The 15981-nt window shown below is 35.7% G+C and overlaps 1 pseudogene; it reads left to right on the plus strand.

Moving 5' to 3' along the window:
- The first annotated feature begins 1740 nt into the window (after positions 1-1740).
- LOC149237514 (acyl-coenzyme A oxidase 4, peroxisomal-like) lies at positions 1741-11102 on the plus strand (annotated as a pseudogene).
- Positions 11103-15981: the final 4879 nt, after the last annotated feature.

The raw sequence follows: 15981 nt of genomic DNA on the forward strand, positions 1-15981 counted from the left end.
AATCACATATAGCAGATCTCAAATGTTATAGTTGCACCACTATAACTTCCGTCGGGTCCGTGTCTTTATCGCTCCACAGCGCTACTCCAACCTCTGCCTTCTCCAATCACTGTTACATTTTACCTCTGATCGCCGACACCTCTGACTCTGCTTATCGGCTATTGCTCTTCTCCTCACTCCAATGCGATAATATCTTCAGACCTGATAGGGATTTAAATCCACCGTTATCGAACTTTGGATCTAGTTATATCACCCTATCAGAGTTTGGCAGTTCCTCTTCCACTTGAACTTTTGCGATGCGATATTTTGGTGTCGATTCAATCTCAGTCATTGATCTTCCCATATCTAATGGTTCCTGAGCATTGATCTTCGTTCCTCTGCTCGTTTCTTTTTTCTTAGAATTTTTCGCCATTTCCAATGTTTTCTATGGTTTCTAGGTTTTCATCATGTTTCAGCCTTACACTCTACTGCTACTCAGTTCATTCCCGCTTGAGCTTAACTTCACATGCTCCATTAACCAACATCCTTCTAGATCATTACTCAACCCTTTGAATGGATTTCAACAATCCATTACGATTTCTTCGACTCGTTCTGCACCTCTGTGCAGTCTCACTTGTTATTTCTTCAGAGCTTCACTCTTTCCATCAATTAGATTCAATGACCCATTATGATTCCTCTAAATCACTCCATTCCAATGTGTCCTTCATAATTCTGCCTGCAACCTATTACAGAGCCTACGAATTCACAATAAATCATTTATGAAATACTCTTCAATATTCTTACACTGTCAGGAACAAACTCTACATATATTAATGTAAAAGAAAAGATTACATTCGAGCCTCCTCGGTCTCGCACAGGCCTATTTTTCAATGTCAATGGCCTCTTCCCCTTGTTGACTCTGCCCGTAGGTTTACATATATCTAGCATTGGTTCTGTTGAACTAATTCTAGGGTAAATCCTAAACTAACTCCTAAATCCTCTGTACTGACTCCTAAATCTTCTTCCCACTTATATTTCCATTAATTCCTAAAGTCTCTCTCTCGTCCATCAAATCATGGATTGTTTTAAGAATTCTGATTGACTTTGGACTCTTGTAATTTATTCCCACTCATGTTCTCATTTATTTGAGAGCACTTACAATTCTTTCCATTATCTAATTAAATCACTAAAAGGCTTAAATTACATTAACTTGAGACTTAGGAAAGCTATTTCCTAAAAATACATGACCCCTCTATGTCTACTTAATTACAATGATTTTCCTTGCGTTGAATGCTCCTGCATCACCATGCTCATCGTTAGTCACATATTGCTCGGCATTGGTGTTGGTTTCGGCAATCAAGTTAGTGAATTAGGACTCAGCGTTTTCTATGTTAATGCTCCCATCTGAATCTAAGTCTAGACCATTTTTGCAATTTATTCCAGTTTATTTGTTGGAGATGACACCTTTGAGGTTACGAGGAGCACTAAAAATTTTCTTCCAGGTGTTCGTCAACAATGGGATATTAGCAGTGAGCCTCATAACTACGAAACCTAGAGACTCCATAATTGGGGATGGTGCCTCTCACTTGCTACTGCAACTATCTCATCAATTGTAATGGTGATAGCCTCATTCAGGCTCCTTGACACACCCAAAAACTTGATCGAGATAGCCATGTTGGAGAAGATTTGTGGGACACCCGAGGTTCAAGAGGAGTTCGATGACCTGGTAAGGAGATTTCTGACTCATTAATGTGACAGGTAATGGTTTTTTCATTTTCACGGGCTATGATTGAACCCAACTATGGTAGTGATGCAATCTCTTTGAATACAACAACAAAAAAGGTTTCTTTTCATTACACTATCATTCAAGTTTCCTGTCATAGGGATTTCCCCCTCAAATGGTGTCTTGATTCTTCATTGTTTATCGTTTCAAAGAAAAAAATTAGTCGCACAAATCTTGCCTTTTCATCCCATCCATTTTAGAAAATAAGGAAAATAAATTCTAATATCTCATCCATTGGTGATGCCATTTGAAAGGTGGTTGGAAGTTAGATTTCCAAAACCATTGGACATGAAACAATACCTTTGCAAACATACTATTTTTTCCAGGAATACAACCACAAATCAAATCAATGGGTAAGAGAAATAGTAGCAAAGATAAGTTTAATTGGATATAATAGGTATTAGATCTTACTTATTTGATGTGTACCTTATGTATCAGTTCCTATGAACAATATTTTTTCATGAAAAATCTTAAATACAGTTTTTGCCCATGAAAACAAATGACAAAATGAAAGCATTCAACATGAATTGCATGAATAAGTACCAAGATTCCTTTTAAAGAAGAGGATTCATATACAAAAAACATTTTATGTCATATGTATTGAATTGTTTCATATATATCTAATTTCTATGGATTTTCCACAAGTTCATTGTGAGAAAAGGTACTCCTACACTGAGGGTAACAAAAATAGAAAATAAAATTGCACCGAGGTGTGTTCAGAATGGGGAAATTATTTCGAAAGGAGTTTTTGTTGCTGACAAGGATAGATTTTCGGGCATTAATCCCTTTCTGACAGTTGGATGGTAATATTTGAATTTCTGAAAATCACTAGGAAATATGCATAAAGGAAGGTGACATGTACCAATGCATTTTCGTTTGGTGGGTCCATTTGATATAATCACCCTATTGCACTTTTATAGATTTTATGTGCTCTTATGTTAAACATTTGTAATATATGCTAATATTTTCATTGAAATGACATTTAAATAGTTGTCTGTAATTAGCAATAGTTTCATTTGTGTGCCTAGTTTGAGAACCACATTGATTTTATGTCTTTATCGTATTTCAGGTGCTTGTTATATCACGTGTAATAGTTGCTTGGCAGCCCATCGGTATTGCAATGGATGTATATGATATGTGTCACAAGTGCAATATTGTTTTTTCTTGGACATTGACCTTGATTGATTTCCCGTAGTTCACTTTTGTACAGGTTAGTTGGGAATAAAAATCATATTTTTTTTTTCACTGTACAGGTATTTACAGGGAAGAAAGAAGTTTGGATTGTCATTAAATTCTTTCCAAATTATCCAAGAAAAACTTACTCATATGTTGGGTAACATTCAAGTGATGAACTTAATGGGATGGCGACTAAGCAAGTTGTATGATAATGGGAAGATGACTCTAGGGCATGCCAGCTTAGCCAAGGCATTGACTTAACTACAATAGTTATTCCATCCAGGACTTGGTTATAATCAGTCGTTTAAGGAGAGCACTTTTTGAGAGTCTGACATATATATGCTATGTCCTGAGATTTGTATAGGCTTGGAATACCTTGAAAGCAAGGGAGGTAGTGTCTTTGGGATGAGAATTACTTGGTGGCAATGGAATCTTGACTGACTTTCTAGTGGCTAAGGTATGTACTGCCCCCCAGGATATGTATTGATGCTCGAAACTTTTAACAATGAAATGTAAGATATATTAACTAGTTCACAAGTATAGTTTTAACTTTTCCTCATAAATTGTATATAGAGAAAGAGGATCAGAGGCTGGTATAATGTATCATCTCACTAATTTTGGTGAAAAAGCATGTTATATTTAGTAGGACTAAAATGGTGGGAAGCTTTTATAACTGCCTTTTCCCATTTGGAATAGAACCCTAAAATAATGGATTAGAATTTCAAATTTCTATTGAAATAAGAGCCCTTTATAATATTTATTTTCTCCTGGTTCTATACGTGGTGATTCTTTTCCTCAAGAGTGTGCATTTGATTAGATAGATTTGGAAATCAATGTGCAATGCGAAAAATTTCATTAACATTGTTTTTATGTACTTAAATGCATGTTTGGTATTTTTGTAAGAATTTTCTGATTTGAAACCTATATCCTCATACAAAGGAAAATATGAAATCAATTCACTGTTCACTTGGCAAGAAGTTACTGGAACTGCAAGTTTTAAATCATTTCTTGCTCGTAAATAATTAACTATAAAGCTGTAGGTACAATTCGGCCACCATAGAAAACTTCATTATTAGTATTATTGGTTATCTAGATGCGTTGTTGACAAGGCATAAATTTAGGGTTATAAATGTCAAAGTTGAAAAGGGCAATGCATCCCTAGAAAGTATAGCAGAAAAAAAATATGGACCAGCCTTTGTATGATATTTATGATAGAATGATGCCTAAATGAGAGACCTCCAAAATGGATAAAAATAGAATTACGATAGACATACAAAGCAAGAGTCCAAATACAGGCCCATCTACATTGGTTCAAAAAGCATTATCATGTGTGTTATTGATTACTTTTCAAATATCAAGTTTATGTTTTTTCCTTAATCCTTTTTCAACTCCTCTCATGTACAGTCATTTTACTAGTAATATTTCTTGCATGGCTTGAAATAATATCATAATTTGTGTAGCATAGCAATATTTGAATATTTTATTTTAACTTGATCAAATATTTGTTCACTACAATAATAATATTTCATGTGATCTCAAAATTCTCCCTCCAATCAAATCTAAAATTAATATGGGAGTCTTTTTGTGAATCAATTCACTATCCCCTCTAGTTTTTTCCATCAGTAAATTTTATCTGGAATCGTTGAAGGTACTATCTATGGTTTGTGTTATGTATAATATAATCATTATTAAAATATGTTAAAGAGGTTTCAGACATTTATGCAAAACATATTTCCCTATAGGACATTTATATACATAACATTTACATTAAAAACCATCCCTGATCATGTTAAAATTCATTTATATACGGAACATTTACATCAAAAGCATCCATGACCATGTTAAAAGACAAATGAGCATCACTTTTCATTTACCATATATATATCTTATATGTTTTTATATCGTGTCAACCATTGCTTGTGATATTGATGTCTTGTAGAATTGATGAAGAGATTGCAAGAGGAAAAATGATAGTTCAAGGCAGTTTCAAAGATTCTGAAGAATATGAACGTGAGAGGCAAGAATGAAATTTTCCATGGCTATTTCAACTGTGCCTATCATCATGGTGAATTGATGATCCTTTACTATGTTTTCAGCTAACATAGTCTCTTTTCCAAGCTTGCCTTCAATCTCTTGTTGTTGACTTTCTCCAAGAGCTATCCTTGTCTCACCATCTGCATTATCATTCTCCTGCATTTGTTCTGCATCCACAGGAAAACTATCAATCTTAAAAATAATAGACTCTATGGTCCTACTGGATGGTTCAGCCATCATATCTTCTTGCTATTCTAGATCCTTCATATGATTCAGAAATTCTTCGATAGTCTCTTCTTCAATCTCTTCAAGCCCTTCACTTGGTTTCTTGATATCTTTCTCCAGCTGTATATGAGATCTATCTATCTCATCTTCTTCCAAAACATAATTTAGATTCTCCTAATCTTCTTCCTATTTTATGACAATATCAACAAATTGTCCTTCTTTACATGTTTCACCTGCAAACACACATAATTGTCAGTTCTAAAATCATGTGACCCTTTGGCCTCACTTGAATTTTCAGCCTTCAAGTCTTCATCTTCACTTTCTCCCAAAATTTCTCCTTGTTCTAGTTCACAAATGTACTCTTCCATTTCTAACTCAACTTCCATGAGTTTTCCGTTCAGCCACCTTACTTGCCTCTGTTGTAGCCTTCTCTGTATCTTATGCCACTTCATTGGCTTCTTCCTCAAGACCCAACCTAGTCTCTAGTCTTCTTCAAGTATACTCCTTAGTGCATTGAGTTGTTCTTTTAACTCTACAACCTCTTTGTCGATCTCCTCTTGACTCATCGTCTTTCCATTTGCTTTGCCATCCTTCTTCTCATATCCTCTGTTGTGGCTTCTCTCTGAACCTCTGCTATGACTATTAGTAGTCATCTTCTTCTCTTCTTTCTTCATGAGCTTCTTTACAACAAGCCTCTACAACAGCTAGTCCTCCTCATTGTAATCTTACCTCACTAAGCTCTCCTTACTCAATATTTTGGTAAACACGGGTCCTCTGTCTGCAACCTCCTCTTGAGAAACACCTTTGCTCCTTCTAGGCTTCTGCAATCTCTCATTCTCTCTTGAGAACACTTCAGTTGTCCTCTCTGTCCAGTCTCTTTTTGGATTCTTCAGGTTCACTACCACTTCTCCTTCAGATTGTTTTTCTTACTCTGTCTTCAAGAACACATCTGGTTCTCCTCTCACAGCTTCTCTTGCTATCACCTATGCATTAGTATAAAAACACACATTCTCAATTTAAAATAGAACATATTACCTCACTTTCAAGATCTTAGCATGATCTTGTTTCACCATTCCATCTGTGCTTTGAATGGATTGCACTCTGTCTTGTCTCTAAGTCCTCTTTCCTTCAAAACTTGCATTAAGCAATCTTGCTTTCTCTTTCCTTCAAGGAATCCTTTGTTCCTGTCTACTCCAAGCCTTTTCTGGAATTCTACAATCTTCCAATAACTTCAAAAGTTCTCCTTACAGTCTTCTATTGTAGCCTTGTGCACATTATCTTCTTCTGTGTGCAATCTCCTTTTTGCAGAAATCTTTCCTTGCTCTGATTTCAATTCTGCTCTGATACCACTAATGGTGCTGGGTAAAACCCACACATACCCACAGTATGCATCAACACTTCTATGCCAGGTGTTTAACTCTCCAATGGAGTAAAAACTACAAACCATGAATGGTTAAGGCCCTTTTATCTTGGTTCCTTTATATCGAAACCAATCACCCCACCAAATCTCCTATCAGAACCTTTAAAAAGGCTTCAAGCCTTTGGTTATGACTATGTTTAAAGTATTTCCCCTAAATCCTTCTATCGGGAATTAGAAACCCTTCAAAACCTTTATATAAACCATAATTCATATATATATAACCCTTCCCCCTTTTAACATTGGTTATGTATGGTTTAACATACTAAAACCCTTATCAGCGCTATTTTCCCTTATAACTCTTTTAACGAAGGAATTAACTACAAACCATACCTCTTCTGCCTTCTGTATGGTCTTGACACTCTTCCTGATATTTCACCTTTATCGCAATCGTTGTCGGGTTCTTCATGGGTCCTCATCACCCCTTCCTTTCCGATATGTGACTATCGGAACATATTATATATATGTTTTAGTCTTGGAAGACTCAGTCCACACTTTTTGCCAATACATAAGAAAACCACTCTGAATCACATATAGGAGATCTCAAATGCTATAGATGCGCCACTATAACTTCCGTCAGGTCCGTGTCTTTATTGCTCCACAGCGCTACTCCGACCTCCGCCTTCTCTAATCTCTGATACCTTTTACCTCCGATCGTCGACACCTCTGACTCCGCTTATCGGCTATTGCTCTTCTCCTCACTCTGATGCAATTATATCTTCGGTCCTGATAGGGATTTAAATCCACCGTTATGGAACTTCAGGTCCAGTTATATCACCCTATCGGAGTTTAGCAATTCCATAGGCCGATTCCTCTTCCACTTGAACTTTTGCTATGTGATATTTTGGTGTTGATTCGATCTCGGCCATTGATCTTCCCAGATCTAACGGTTCCTGAGCATCGATATTTTTTCCTCTGCTCGTTTCCTTTTACTTAGAATTTTTCGCCATTTCCAATGTTTTCTATAGTTCCTGGGTTTTCTTCAGGTTTCAGCGTTACGTTCTATTGCTGCTCGATTCATTCCCACTTGAGCTTAACTTCACATGCTCCATTAACCAACGTCCTTCCAGAGCATTACTCAACCCTTTAAATGGATTTCAACAATCCATTACGATTTCTTCAACTCATTATGCACCTCTACGCAGTCTCACTTGCTATTTCTTCAGAGCTTCACTCTTTCCATCAATTGGATTCAATGACCCATTGTGATTCCTCTGAATCACTCCATTCCTCTACGTCCTTCAAAATTCTACCTGCAACCTATTACAGAGCCTACGAATTCACAATAAATCATTTATGAAATACTCTTCAATACTCTGACACTATCAGGAACAAACTCTACATATATTAATGTAAAAGAAAAGATTACATTCGAGCCTCCTCGGTCTCGCACAGGCCTATTTTTCAATGTCAATGGCCTCTTCCCCTTTTTGACTCTGCCCGTAGGCTTACATATATCTAGCATTGGTTCTATTGCACTAATTCTGGGGTAAATCCTAAACTAATTCCTAAATCTTCTGTACTAACTCCTAAATCTTCTGCCCACTTCTATTTCCATTAATTCCTAAAGTATCTCTCTCTCGTCCCTCAAATCATAGACTGTTTTAAGAGTTCTGATTGACTTTGGACTATTGTCATTTATTCCCACTCATGTTCTCATTTATTTGAGAGCACCTACAATTCTTTCCATTATCTAATTAAATCACTAAAAGGCTTACATTACATTAACTTGAGACTTAGGAAAGCTATTTCCTAAAAATACATGACCCCTCTATGTCTACTTAATTACAATGATTTTCCTTGGGATGAATGCTTCTGCATCACCATGCTCATCGTCAGTCACATACTGCTCGGCATTGGTGTTGGTTTCAGCGATCAAGTTAGTGAATTAGGACCCAAAATTTTCTATGTTAATGCTCCCATCTGAATCTAAGTCTAGACCATTTTTGCAGTTTATTCCAGTTTATTTGTTGGAGATGATGCCTTCGAGGTTGCAAGGAGCACTAAACATTTTCTTCCAGGTGTTCATCAACAAAGGGATATTAGCGGTGAGCCTCATAACTACGGCACCCAGAGACTCCATAATTGGGGATGGTGCCTCTCACTTGTTATTGCAGCTATCTCATTAGTGGTAATGGTGATAGGCTCATTCAGGCTCCCTGACACACCGAACAACTTGATAGAGAGAGCCATGTTGGAGAAGATCTCTGGGACACCCGAGGTTCAAGAGGAGTTCAATGACCTGGTAAGGAGATTTCTGACTCATTAATGTGATAGGTAATGGTTTTTTCATTTTCACGGGCTATGATTGAACCCAACTATGGTAGTGATGCAATCTCTTTGAATACAACAACAAAAAAGGTTTCTTTTAATTACACTATCATTCAAGTTTCCTGTCATAGGGATTCCCCCCCTCAAATGTTGTCTTGATTCTTCATTGATTATCGTTTCAAAGAAAAAAATTAGTCGCACAACTCTTGCCTTTTCATCCCATCCATTTTAGAAAATAAGGAAAATAAATTCTAATATCTCATCCATGGGTGATGCCATTTGAAAGGTGGTTGGAAGTTAGATGGCCAAAACCATTGGACATGAAACAATACCTTTGCAGACATACTAATTTTGCCAGGAATACAACCACAAATCAAATCAATGGGTAAGAGAAATAGTAGCAAAGATAAGTTTAATTGGATATAATAGGTATTAGATCTTACTTATTTGATGTGTACCTTATGTATCAGTTCCTATGAACAATATTTTTTGATGAACAATCTTAAATACAGTTTTTGCCTATGAAAGCAAATGACAAAATGAAAGCATTCAACATGAATTGCATGAATAAGTACCAATATTCATTTTAAAGAAGAGGCTTCATATACAAAAAAAAAATTTGTGTCATATGTATTGAATTATTTCCTATATATCTAATCTCTATGGATTTTCCACAAGTTCATTGTGAGAAAAGGTACTCCTACACTGAGGGTAACGAAAATAGAAAATAAAATTGCGCCGAGGTGTGTTCAGAATGGGGAAATTCTTTCCAAAGGAGTTTTTGTTGCTAACGAGGATATATTGTCGGGCATTAATCCCTTTCTTACATTTGGATGGTAATATTTGAATCTCTGAAAATCACTAGGAAATATGCATAAAGGAAGGTGACATGTACCAATGCATATTCGTTTGGTGGGTCCATTTGATATAATCACCCTATTGCACTTTTATAGATTTTATGTGCTCTTATGTTAAACATTTGTAATGTATGCTAATATTTTCATTGAAATGACATTTAAATAGTTGTTTGTAATTAGCAATAGTTTCATTTGTGTGCCTAGTTTGAGAACCACATTGATTTTATGCCTTTATTGTATTTTAGGTGCTTGTTATATCACATGTAATAGTTGCTTGGCAGCCCATCGGTATTGCAATGGGTGTATATGATATGTGTCACAGGTGCAATATTGTTTTTTCTTGGACATCGACCTTGATTGCATTCCCTTAGTTGATTTTTGTACAGGTTAGTTGGGAATAAAAATCATATTTTTTTTCACTGTACAGGTATTTATAGAGAAGAAAGAAGTTTGGAGTGTCATTAAATTCTTTCCAAATTATCCAAGAAAAACTTACTCATATGTTGGGTAACATTCAAGTGATGAACTTAATGGGATGGCGACTAAGCAAGTTGTATGATAATGGGAAGATGACTCTATGGCATGCCAGCTTAGCCAAGGCATTGACTTAACTACAATAGTTATTCCATCCAAGACTTGGTTATAATCAGTTGTTTAAGGAGAGCACTTTTTGAGGGTCTGACATATATATGCTATGTCCTTGGATTTGTATAGGCTTGGAATACCTTAAGGGAGGTAGTATATTTGGGATGAGAATTACTTGGTGGAAATGGAATCTCGACTGACTTTTTAGTGGCTAAGGCATGCACTGCCCCCCAGGATATGTATTGATGCTCGAAACTTTTAACAATGAAATGTAAGATATATTAACTAGTTCACAAGTATACTTTTAACTTTTCCTCAAAAAGTGTATATAGAGAAAGAGGATCAGAGGCTAGTATAATGTATCATCTCACTAATTTTGGTGAAAAATCATGTTATATTTAGCAGGACTAAAATGGTGGGAAGTTTTTCTAACTACCTTTTCCCATTTGGAATAGAACCCCAAAATAATGGATTAGAATTTCAAATTTCTATTGAAATAAGAGCCCTTTATAATATTTATTTTCTCCTGGTTCTATACGTGGTGATTCTTTTCCTCAAGAGTGTGCATTTAATTAGATAGATTTGGAAATCAACCTGCAATGCGAAAAATTGCATTAACATTTTTTTTATGTACTTAAATGCATGTTTGGTATTTTATTAGGAATTTTGTGATTTGAAACCTATATCCTCATACAAAGGAAAATATGAAATCAATTCACTATTCACTTGGTGAGAAGTGACTGGAACTGCAAGTTTTAAATCATTTCTTTCTTAAAAATAATTAACTATAAAGTTGTAGGTACAATTCAGCCACCATAGAAAACTTCATTATTAGTATTATTGGCTATCTAGACATGTTTTTGACAAGGCATAAATTTAGGGTTATAAATGTCAAAGTTGAAAAAGGCAATGCATCCCTAGAAACTATAGTAGAAAAAAATTATGGACCAACCTTTGTACGATATTTATGATAGAACTATGCCTAAATGAGAGACCTCCAAAATGGATAAAAATGGAATTACGATAGACATTCAAAGCAAGAGTCCAAATACAAGCCCATCTACATTGGCTCAAAAAGCATTATCATGTGTGTTATTGATTACTTTCCAAATACCAAGTTTATTTGTTTTCCTTAATCCTTTTTCAAAGCCTCTCATGTACAGTCATTTTACTAGTAATTTTTCTTGCATGGCTTGAAATAATAACATAATTTGTGCAGTATAGAAATATTTGAATATTTTATTTTAACTTGATCAAATATTTGTTCACGACAATAATAATATTTCATGTGATCTCAAAATTCTCCCTCCAATCAAATCTATAATTAATATGGGAGTTTTTTTGTGAACCAATTCACTATCCCCTCTAGTTTTTCCATCAGTAAATTTTATCTGGAATCGTTGAAGGTACTATCTATGTTTTGTGTTATGTATAATATAATCATTATTAAAATATGTTAAAGTGGTTTTAGACATTTATGCAATACATTTTTTCCTATAGAACATTTATATACATAACATTTACATTAAAAACCATCCCTAATCATGTTAAAATTCATTTATATACAGAACATTTATATCAAAAAGCATCCATGATCATGTTAAAAGACAAATGAGCATCACTTTTCATTTACCATATATATATCTTATATGTTTTTATATCGTGTCAACCATTGCTTGTGATCTTGATGTCTTGTAGAATTGATGAAGAGATTGCAAGAGGAAAAATGATAGTTGAAGGCAGTTTCAAAGATTCTGAAGAATATGAATGTGAGAGGCAAGAACTTATTAAAATGCATGGCAACAGGAGAAGGGACATCAAGTTAACTTAGTTACAAGAAGAAATAGCCTTAGAGAAAGAATTGGAGCTTGAGAGAGTTGAACTGTTGGACAAGTATCTAAATAGAAGACAAGAAGTATAGAATGTCGTTGTTTGATTGTTCAGGTCGGAGAATTTATATTCAATTAAATAGGCCTTTTCAAATTTCCTTAGCCATAATAAACCGAAAGTGACACTCACTAGGATGTTTTTCCTAGCATTCAGCTTGGAATACATGTCCCATGACCTTGGTCTTTTTTTGCCTTTATTAATCTTTATTACATGAAATTTTTAACTCGACGTTGTTATAATTACAATAGACATTATGAAGACTGAACCTAGTTACACATTTCAATAGTAAGTGCACGAGGATGGAAGAAACAACTATTATTGCCATGCATGTTCAGTCAAAGGACCCACCCAATGTCTAATATGTGGTTCTGAAAATCTGCCATGATACCATATGTTTCGTATGAAGTTGCAATGGAGAAACATGTGATCGATAGTTTTTTCCTCACATTGGCATAGTACACACTAGCATGGGCCAATGGAAACCTGCCTTTTTAAAACCTCCCACATAGGGAACTTGCCCTTCATAATGCACCACAGTAGCAGCTTCGCCTTTGGGGGACATTTTTTCTTTCATATACAAGACCACCACCAATGAGGAGCAACTGGGAAATGTTCAACAGTTATATAGTTATAACCAGATTTTGGGGAGTAGAGACAATTTTTTGCACCAGACCAGATCAATTCATCTTCACAATCCATCAGAAGAATATTACTTTTGTGCAGAGTTAATATGTAATATTCCCACTAATCATAGAAGATCCATGGAATTCCCAGATCCTCGACTGATTTCAAACCTTTATTATAGATAGCAGAAGAATTTGGATCAACTATATCAGCAAGTTTGGAGATACCAAGATCCTGCAAAAAATAAATCAAAGGCATTAGAAGGATGTGATCTAGGTTTGAACCCAACCATGGGTCCATGCCTAAATGAACTTGAGCACCACATCCAACTCTCCAAACCAACCCTATACGAATGGTTTCAAATGTGTTTAGGATTGCATGCTAGATGCCTGAAATATTGTGTCACGGCTTATTAGCACAACACACCTAATATTCCACAAATAAAGGAGATATATTTTTGCTAATGAAAACAGAGGTCCATAATATTTGAGTGCTACGAAGATTCCAACCACTTTTTGCAGTAAGAGAATGTGAGAAATGAAATAAATTATTCTATCTCCATCCCCCCATGGCTTTGGGCAATGCAATTTTGTCCCATCCCACCCATGGAAGAGAAAAATCTGAATTTGAACCTGTCCATAGGAAATTATAATAGATCCTTCTAATGTGTCCCAAAATACATTTTGGGATCCGGGAAAGAGAGGACCAATACCCTAGAATAGCCTCCAGGACAACTTTTATGAGAACCAAGTGACTTGCACGTGAGAGCCATCTATTGCACCAAATATTAATTCACTTTTCTATTTTGGAAATCAACCATCTCCAGCGAGTAATTTTGTATGTATTGAGCTTCAATTGAAATCCAAGGTATTTAATACCCTCCTCGATATGTGAATATTCCATCGAAAGAAGATAATTGATTTGTTGAATATTGGCTTCTTCCAATTTTGATACTAAAAGAAAATATTTTTGAAAGTTGATCATCACACCTGAGGCCTTCCAAAAGGTGGACATAATTCTTTTAAAACATGCCACCTCATGAAATATTATATTAATATGCATTTAATTTCATCTACTTTCATTTCCTAGTTTAGTTGTGTGCCTTTAGTTTATGTCAATTCCTTTTCCCAATTTGTTTTATGTTATTTCCTTTCTACATGGTTTCTTCTAGTAGTGCCAAGGGTGGTAGAATCACCTGTTGGATATAATATATCCCAAGTTAGATGATGTGCATTTTACATGCTTACTAACTATATGACCCAATCGAGAGGACTCCTAGTCTACAAAACTAAGATAATTTGGAGTTCTCATACAATCTTGTGTGAGAACATTGTCCCCGAGTTGGTGCTAGGCATTGTCTTTCAAGTAAATACCCTAGAGCACACTCAATTGGGAGTGATTTGATGATGCTTGTACCTATTTCTACATCCCATCAACCGCATTCTTGTTGTTATACAAAATCTACGACTGTGGACATAAATGTCTTCCCTAGGCCTAGTGGACAGACCGAAAACAACATAAAGCAAGGACTATAATGTCTTCATTAAAGTAAATGGACAAAAGGATGAAGCATACCTAGAATCTGTCATAAGCTTCATTTGTTTCTCAGCTTGTATGCTCTAATCCTAGCTCTGATCACTATAATTGGAACCTGCACAATCAGACAACACAAGCCAACGATATATGACATCTATGTGGCATAATCCATTCACTTCATTCAATACATCAACATGGTATTGAAATACATGAATAACATAACATCATATATAGTAAAACAATGTACTCTTTGTATTAATACAAATGGAGAGAGTAACAACCAAATATAGAGTTGATCTTGTAGAAGAGATCCTCCAAGTTGACTTGTCCTTCCTTGTCACAAAGTGTATCTCTATGTCACCTTATTGCATGGAATAATGACTTTCACAACAATATCATGAGGGTAAAATCTATCTCCAAAAGCAAACCCCTAGCTTGTGGATGGAAGTAAATATATAGAAGAGGATGGTAGTTTAGGAATTCTTGTCCATTTACCAATCTGGGCTTGAGATCGACTCTTGATGGGAGGATGAGATCAAGGGATAAAAGGTGAAATATCCAAGGTAGGATAGGATAGGATTTGAGATTTTCATCCAAGGCAAATGGTTAGAAAAAACTTTGGAAGCTTCTAGAAGAGGAAGCTTTAGGATTATTTTTATTTTTCTTGAATTTCTAGAATCAGCACACCCCCAGCAAGGGGAACCTGCTGGTGATCAATTCAAATCCAGATAAGGTCAACTTGCTAGTAAATGCAGTCTCCTAAGGCAACGGGGTGTGTTGGGCCTTAAAATCACTGAAATGAAGTAGTTAAAGGCATAAATTCATGGATTAGGGAGAGTCGTGCTTAGGGCTTTGAGCAAGAGCGATGACAAGGGGTAAAAGGATGTTGATTGATCCAGTTAACAGGCCTATTAACCAGATGTGAAAAAATGCCATATAGCAGATTGCCCCCTAAAGCACAAAGTTAGAAATGGCAACAGATGACTAAAGTTCTTTAGCTTGTGACAAGTTAGCATCAAGAACAACCGACAAGATCATTATGTGTTACAATACATTTACATCGTGATATATATACTCAGGGAGGCATACCCATGCTCAACATATAAGCTAACATTACATATATAATGAACAAAAGACACATCCACTAATGAAAAAAGGTGGACCCGTGATTGGATGACTATATGTATGATCATAGCCATCATATATTGTGATCTTGTATTAATCTTGAAATTGTAGCCCAAATGGATGGAACTAGATCCAAGGTCTTCTATCTCGTTCACATGATCATCTAACGTACAAGTCTAACCATGTGAATCAATGAGCTGGAGTTTAACATGAGAGACACCATTTGATTACCGGCCAACGATGTAAGTCGTTAACAAACATGATAGAAACCACTGATGATGTTAATGGTCCTAAAGGTCCTGCAATACAATCCGTGTGGTGTGAATGAATGAGTTGAAGTCGAACACCACACAAAATCTATCGTTCGAAGGCCAATGATGTAAACTTGTTGCCGAGAGTGAGGAAACTTGCCATTGATGTATTTAAGCACCAAGGTATTGTAGGGTTGCTCCTAAGTCAACTTCTTGGACAATGAGTTG

This window comes from Pinus tabuliformis, chromosome 8, assembly GCF_031772625.1.
Source record: "Pinus tabuliformis cultivar Carrire ecotype Pingquan chromosome 8, CPIR1, whole genome shotgun sequence".
NCBI lineage: Eukaryota > Viridiplantae > Streptophyta > Pinopsida > Pinales > Pinaceae > Pinus > Pinus tabuliformis.